Here is a 6,000-nt window from a genome sequence, read left to right on the forward strand (position 1 = left end):
TCAGAACGAGAGCGGGAAGCAGTTTGAAAAGGTAGGCTCATTGTTGTTGTTCTTTTTGCTGTGTTGAGTTGATAGGCCTGTTGATTGGCTAATTAGCCAGTAAGAAGAAGTTAAGGTCAAGGGGACTGGTCGTTTTGGAGCGGCCATTGATTTCCCACATCCTACGGGAGTGAGAGGGACTGTGTTAAGAGCGGGGAGCTGAGGCTTTGGCTAAAGAGGCTACGGCGTGAAGAGGTGGAGTAGGTGAGCGGAGGCTTCTGGAAGGTTCTCTTTCTTTCACTGTTATCTGTAATCTTCTTTGTATCGAACACTGGGAATGGCTGTCAGGGCAGAGGTCTGCTCCTCCTGTAGGATGTGGGAAGTCAGGGAGACCTCCAGTGTCCCTGATGACTTCACCTGCAGGAAGTGCATCCAGGTGAAGCTCCTTACAGACCGCGTTAGGGAGCTGAAGCTGCAGTTGGATGAACTCCGGATCATTCGGGAAGCTGAAGAGATGATAGATAGGAGTTACCAGAGACAGTTACATCTAGAGTCGGGGATGTAGGTAATTGGGTAGGGGAGGAAAATGGAATAGGGAGTCGGTACAGGATACCTCAGTGACTGTTTCCCTTGATAACAAGTATATTGTTCTGGATACTGTTGGGGAGGATGAATCACCAGTGGAAAGCCACAGCAGCCAGGTGTCTGACATGGAGTCTGGCTCTGTCGCTCAGGAGGGAAGGGGCTGGGGGGCGGGGGGGGGGGGGGGAAGAGGAGTACAATAGTGATAGGGGATTTGTTGGTTAGGAGGACAGACAGGAGATTCTGTGGACAAGAACAAGACTCCCGGATGGTATTTTGCCTCCCAGGTGCTAGGGTCAGGGACGTCTCAGATTGAGTGCACGGCACTCTGAAGGGGGAGGGGGAGGAGCCAGGTCGTGGTGCACATTGGCACAAACGACATGGATAAGATAAGGGATGATGTCCTGAAGAGCAAGTATTGGGAGTTAGGAAGGAAGCTAAAAAGCGGGACCTCAAGGGTAGTAATCTCTGGATTGCTGCCTGTGCCACATGCCAGAGAGGGAAAGAATAGCAAGATACGGCAGACTAATGAGTGGCTGCAGAGTTGGTGCAGGGGGCAGGGGTTCAGAACTGTGGCTCATTGGGATCTCTTCTGGGGAAGGTATGACCTCTACAAAATGGACGGGTTGCACCTGAACTGGAGAGGGACCAATGTCCTTGTGGGCAGGTTTGCTGGAGCTGTTGGGGAGGGTTTGAACTAGGTTGGCAGGGGGACGGGAACCGGAGTGTAAGATTAGAAGATGGATCAGTTGGTGTAGAAGTAGATGCAATGTGTACAGAGAAGGTGAGGAAGGATAGGCAGGGGACGGGGCATAACGCAGTCAGTTAGATGGGTTGAAATGTGTTTAATTTAATGCAAAAAGTATTAAGAATAATGGTGATGAACTTGGAGCATGGATCAGTACATGGAACTACAATGTTGTGGCCATAACAGAGACTTGGCTGTCGCAAGGGCAGGAGTGGCTGCTTGAGTGTCTCCCTGTAAATTCTCCCTAGTGTGCAGGTAAGCAGCAGAATCTTGGGGGGAGTTGGTGGGAATGTGGGGAGAATAAAATGGGGTTAGTGTAGGATTCGTGTAAAGGGGAACTTGATGGTCTTAGAATCAGAATCAGGTTTATCATCACTGAGCTATGTCGTGAAATTTGTTGTTTTGTGGCAACAATACAGTGCAAGACATAAAAATGACTATAAGTTACAAAAGCAAATAAATAGTGCAAAAGAGGAATAACGAGGTAGTGTTCATGGGTTCATGGACCATAGAGAAATCTGACGGCGGAGGGGAAGAAGCTGTTCCTGAAACGTTGAGTGTGGGTCTTCAGGCTCCTGTACCTCCTCCCCAATGGTGGTAACATGAAGAGGTCATGTCTGTGTAGAGTCTGTTTCTGGGCTGTAGAATGCAATGTGGGCCTCTCTGTGTTGGTAAATTTTCTACTTTTACAATTATTTTTTTATACAAGACCAAAACGTAAATTAACAAAGCAAGGCTCAACTGGATTTGATGAACTTTTGATCATCCTACCTCATCATGTCCCTGCACTGCATTTTCCCTGTAACTGTAGCACAATATTCTGTGATCTGTTGTTGCTTTTTCCTTTGTACTACCTCGATGTACTGATGTTTGCAATGGTTTGTCTGGACGGCATGCAAAATAAAGTTTTTCACTGTATCCCGATACATGAGACTATAATAAACCTAATCCCAATTACAAATATCTATTTTTGCTTCCAGACATTTTCTTGCCCCTCTGTTCTGGCTTACTTTCAAGAACGTTTATCCCTTGTTGACCACTTTGCTCATTTTTTTCATCCCTGGTATATCTTCAGTGACAGTGCTTCCTTTAGGATATGAAGGCAGAACCAACAGTTGGTAAGTTAATTGGCCACTTTAAATTGCCCTTTGTTTGTGGATAAGTGGTAGAATCTGGGGGGAGCTGATGAGAACGTAGGGAGAATAGAATGGGATGAGTGTAGAATTACTGTAACTGAGTGTTTGACGGTCAGTGTGGATTCAATGGGCTGAAGGGCCTGTATCTGTGCTGTCTGACTATGACCCTATGATTCACAGATATAACTGGCATGCTTAGTGACAGCAGTGCTGTCAACAGAGGCTGACAATAAACTTTGCGACTCTGGAACCAAACACTTATTTTCACACTTTTAGCACCATTAGTGTCCTGAGTTTTTAACTTTACTTTTGCTGATTTTCCCAACTCCCGCCTTTCCCATTTAGAGTCATAGAGTCAAACAGAACAAGAATGGACCATTCGGCCCAACTGGTCCATGCCGACCAAGATTCCCATCTAAGCTAGTCCCATTTGCTCACATTTGGCCCATATCCTCTAAGTCTTTCCTATCCGTGTACCTGTCCAAGTACCTTTTAAATGTTGTTTAAATGTACCTGCCTCGACCACTTCCTCTGGTAGCTGGTTCCATATACTGACCACCCTCTGGGTGATAAAGTTGCCCCTCAGGTTCCTATTAAATCTCTCCCCTCTCACATTAAACCTTTAGTTCTTGATTCCCCAAACCTGGGAAAAAGACTGCACATTCACCCTATCTATGCCCCTTATGATTGTATACACCTCTATAAGATCACCCATCATTCTCCTACGCACTAATGAAAACAGTCCCAAACCTCATAACTCAGTCCCTCCAGTCCCGGCAACATCCTCGTAAATCTCCTCTGCACGCTTTCCAGCTTAATGGCATCTTTCCCATAGCAGGGTGACCAAAACAGCACAATATTCCAAATGTGTCCTCACCAACATCTTGTACAACTGCGACATAACATCCCAGCTCCTATACTCAGTGCCCCGACTAATGAAGGCCAGTGTGCCTAAAGCATTCTTCACCACTCTGTCTACTTGTGACGCCACTTTCAGGGAACCATGTCCTTGTACTCCTTGGTCCTTCTGTTCTACAACACTCCCCATGGCCTTACCATTTTATTTTATGGGCAGTTTATTTATTGTCCCTATTTGTGACAACACGTTCAGGTTTTACCAGTTTATATTTATCTAATTTTCTTCCCAGCATTTTTTAGGCCACAGCTGGAATATCGTGTGCAGTTCTGGTCGCCACGCCTTAGGAAGGGGTGTGAATGCACTGAAGAGGGTGCAGAGGAGATTCACCAAGACGTTGCCTGGGATGGAGCGTTTCAGTTATATGGAGAGATTGGACGGGCTGGGTTTGCTGTCCTTGGAGCAGAAAAGGCTGAAGGGGGACCTGATAGAGGTGTACAAAATTACTAGAGCCATAGGGTAGATAATAAGGCAGAGACTGCTGCAGATGCTGGAAGCTGGAGCAAAAAAAATCTCTGGAGAAACTTGGCGGGTCAAGGTGCATCTGTGGAGGCAAAAGGATGATCGGCGTTTCAGGCCGAGACCTTGCAACAGGACCTGATACAGGGTCTTGACTATCCCTCTGCCTCCACAGACGCTGCTTGACCCTCTAAGTTCCTCTAGCAGCTCATAGATACTAAAATATTTTTCCACATGCAAAGGTGTCTAAGATCAGAGGGCATACGTTTAAGGTGAGGAGTAACAGGTTTAGAGCAGATCTGAGGAAGAATTTCTTTTCCCCACCCAGAGAAGGTCTAGGATCCAAGGGCACAGCCTCAGAATAAAGGGACGTCCCTTTAGAACTGAGATGAGGAGGAATTTCTTCAGCCAGAGGGTGGGGGGGGGTCTGTGGAATTCATTGCCACAGAGTGCCAAGTCACTGGGCGTATTCAAGGCAGAGATTGATGGGTTCTTGATTGGTAAGGGAATTAAGGGTTACAGGGAGAAGGCAGGGAAATGGGGTTGAAATAAAATCAGCCACGATTGAATGGCGGAGCAGACTCGATGGGCCGAATCCTGCTCCTATCTCTTGTGATAATCTGGAATGCACTGCCTGAGGGGACGGTGGAGGCAGAGACTCTCACAACATTTAAGTATCTGGACAAGAATTTGAATTGCCAAGGCGTAATAGACCACACATCAAGTGCTGGTAAATGGGATTAGTATAGATAGGTCCTTGAATGTCAGCATAGACACGGTGGGCCGAAGGGCCTGTTTCTGTACTGTTTGACTCTGTGATAATTAATTAGGTCATTCAACAGGAATCACAAGTGAACTTGTTGAAAAACAAAGCTTGACGTGATTTAGCAGCACAAGAATAACACCTACATATCAGAGCAAGTAAAAAGAAGACAAGGAGTGGATGAAGTGAAAAACAAAAATAAAACTGCAGATGCTGGAAACCCGAAATAAAAACAGCAAAGTCTGGAAACGTTCAGCAGGGCAGGTAGCATCTGCGGAAGGAGAAATAGTTAACGTTTCAGGTCCGCGAGCCTTCATCGGAACTGGGAAAGAGAGAAAACAAGTTGGTCTAGGTGGCAGAGGAGGTGGAGGAGGGATGGGCAGGATAAAGGGAATATCTCTGTTAGGGTGAGACCAGGTGATCTAAGGCTGCAGTTGGCGTCTGATTAAGCTTCTTTGTTTGTGTGTGGTGTTGTTAAGGGTAAGGCGGTGGGACATATGCAGCACAAAAAAAAGGGGGAGAAAAGGAAAAATTGATCCAAAATGATGCTAGTTCTGATACAAACAGAAAGAAAAGAGTGAGTTATCTAAAGCTGGGGATTTTGATCCTGATGGCTACATTGTGCCCAAATTATAGAATCATAGAACATAGAACAGTTCAGCACAGAACAGACCCTTCGGCCCACAATGTTGTGTCGACACAATCATAGGAACATACAGCACAGAAATTGGCCCTTTCAGTCCACCTCGTCCATTGGTATTGGTATTGGTTTATTATTGTCACTTGTACCGAGGTACAGTGAAACACTTGCCTTGTCTACCGATCGTACAGATCAATTCATTACACCAGTTACATTGGGTTAGTACAGAGTGCATTGATGTAGTACAGGTAAAATCAATAACAGTACAGAGTAAAGTGTTGTCTTGGCAAAGCAGCCGGCATAATTGAAGACCCCACCCACCGGGTCATTCTCTCTTCTCTCCTCTTCCATCAGGTAGAAGATACAGGAGCCAGAGGGCACGTACCACCAGACTTAAGGACAGCTTCTACCCCACTGTGATAAGACTATTGAACGGTTCCCTTATACGATGAGATGGACACTTGACCTCATGATCTACCTTGTTGTGACCTTGCACCTTATTGCACTGCACTTTCTCTGTAGCTGCTGACCGTGATCCCATCTGTCTGCGTTAGGCCCCTATCCCTCTATGCCTTGGATACTTTTCCAAATGCATGTAAAGTGTTCTTCCTCCAGCTTGTATCAGGCTTCATGAGAGGTCAGAGTGGGGGTGTGATGGTCAATTGAAGTGGCAGGCAACCAGAAGCTCTGCACCTCTCGATAAACGTTGGTCATTTTGACATTGATTACAACTGCCGCTTCATATTATTTTTTATCATGAGAATCTGTCTGCTGACA

Source organism: Pristis pectinata, chromosome 34 (assembly GCF_009764475.1).
Source record: "Pristis pectinata isolate sPriPec2 chromosome 34, sPriPec2.1.pri, whole genome shotgun sequence".
NCBI classification, from domain to species: Eukaryota; Metazoa; Chordata; class Chondrichthyes; order Rhinopristiformes; family Pristidae; genus Pristis; species Pristis pectinata.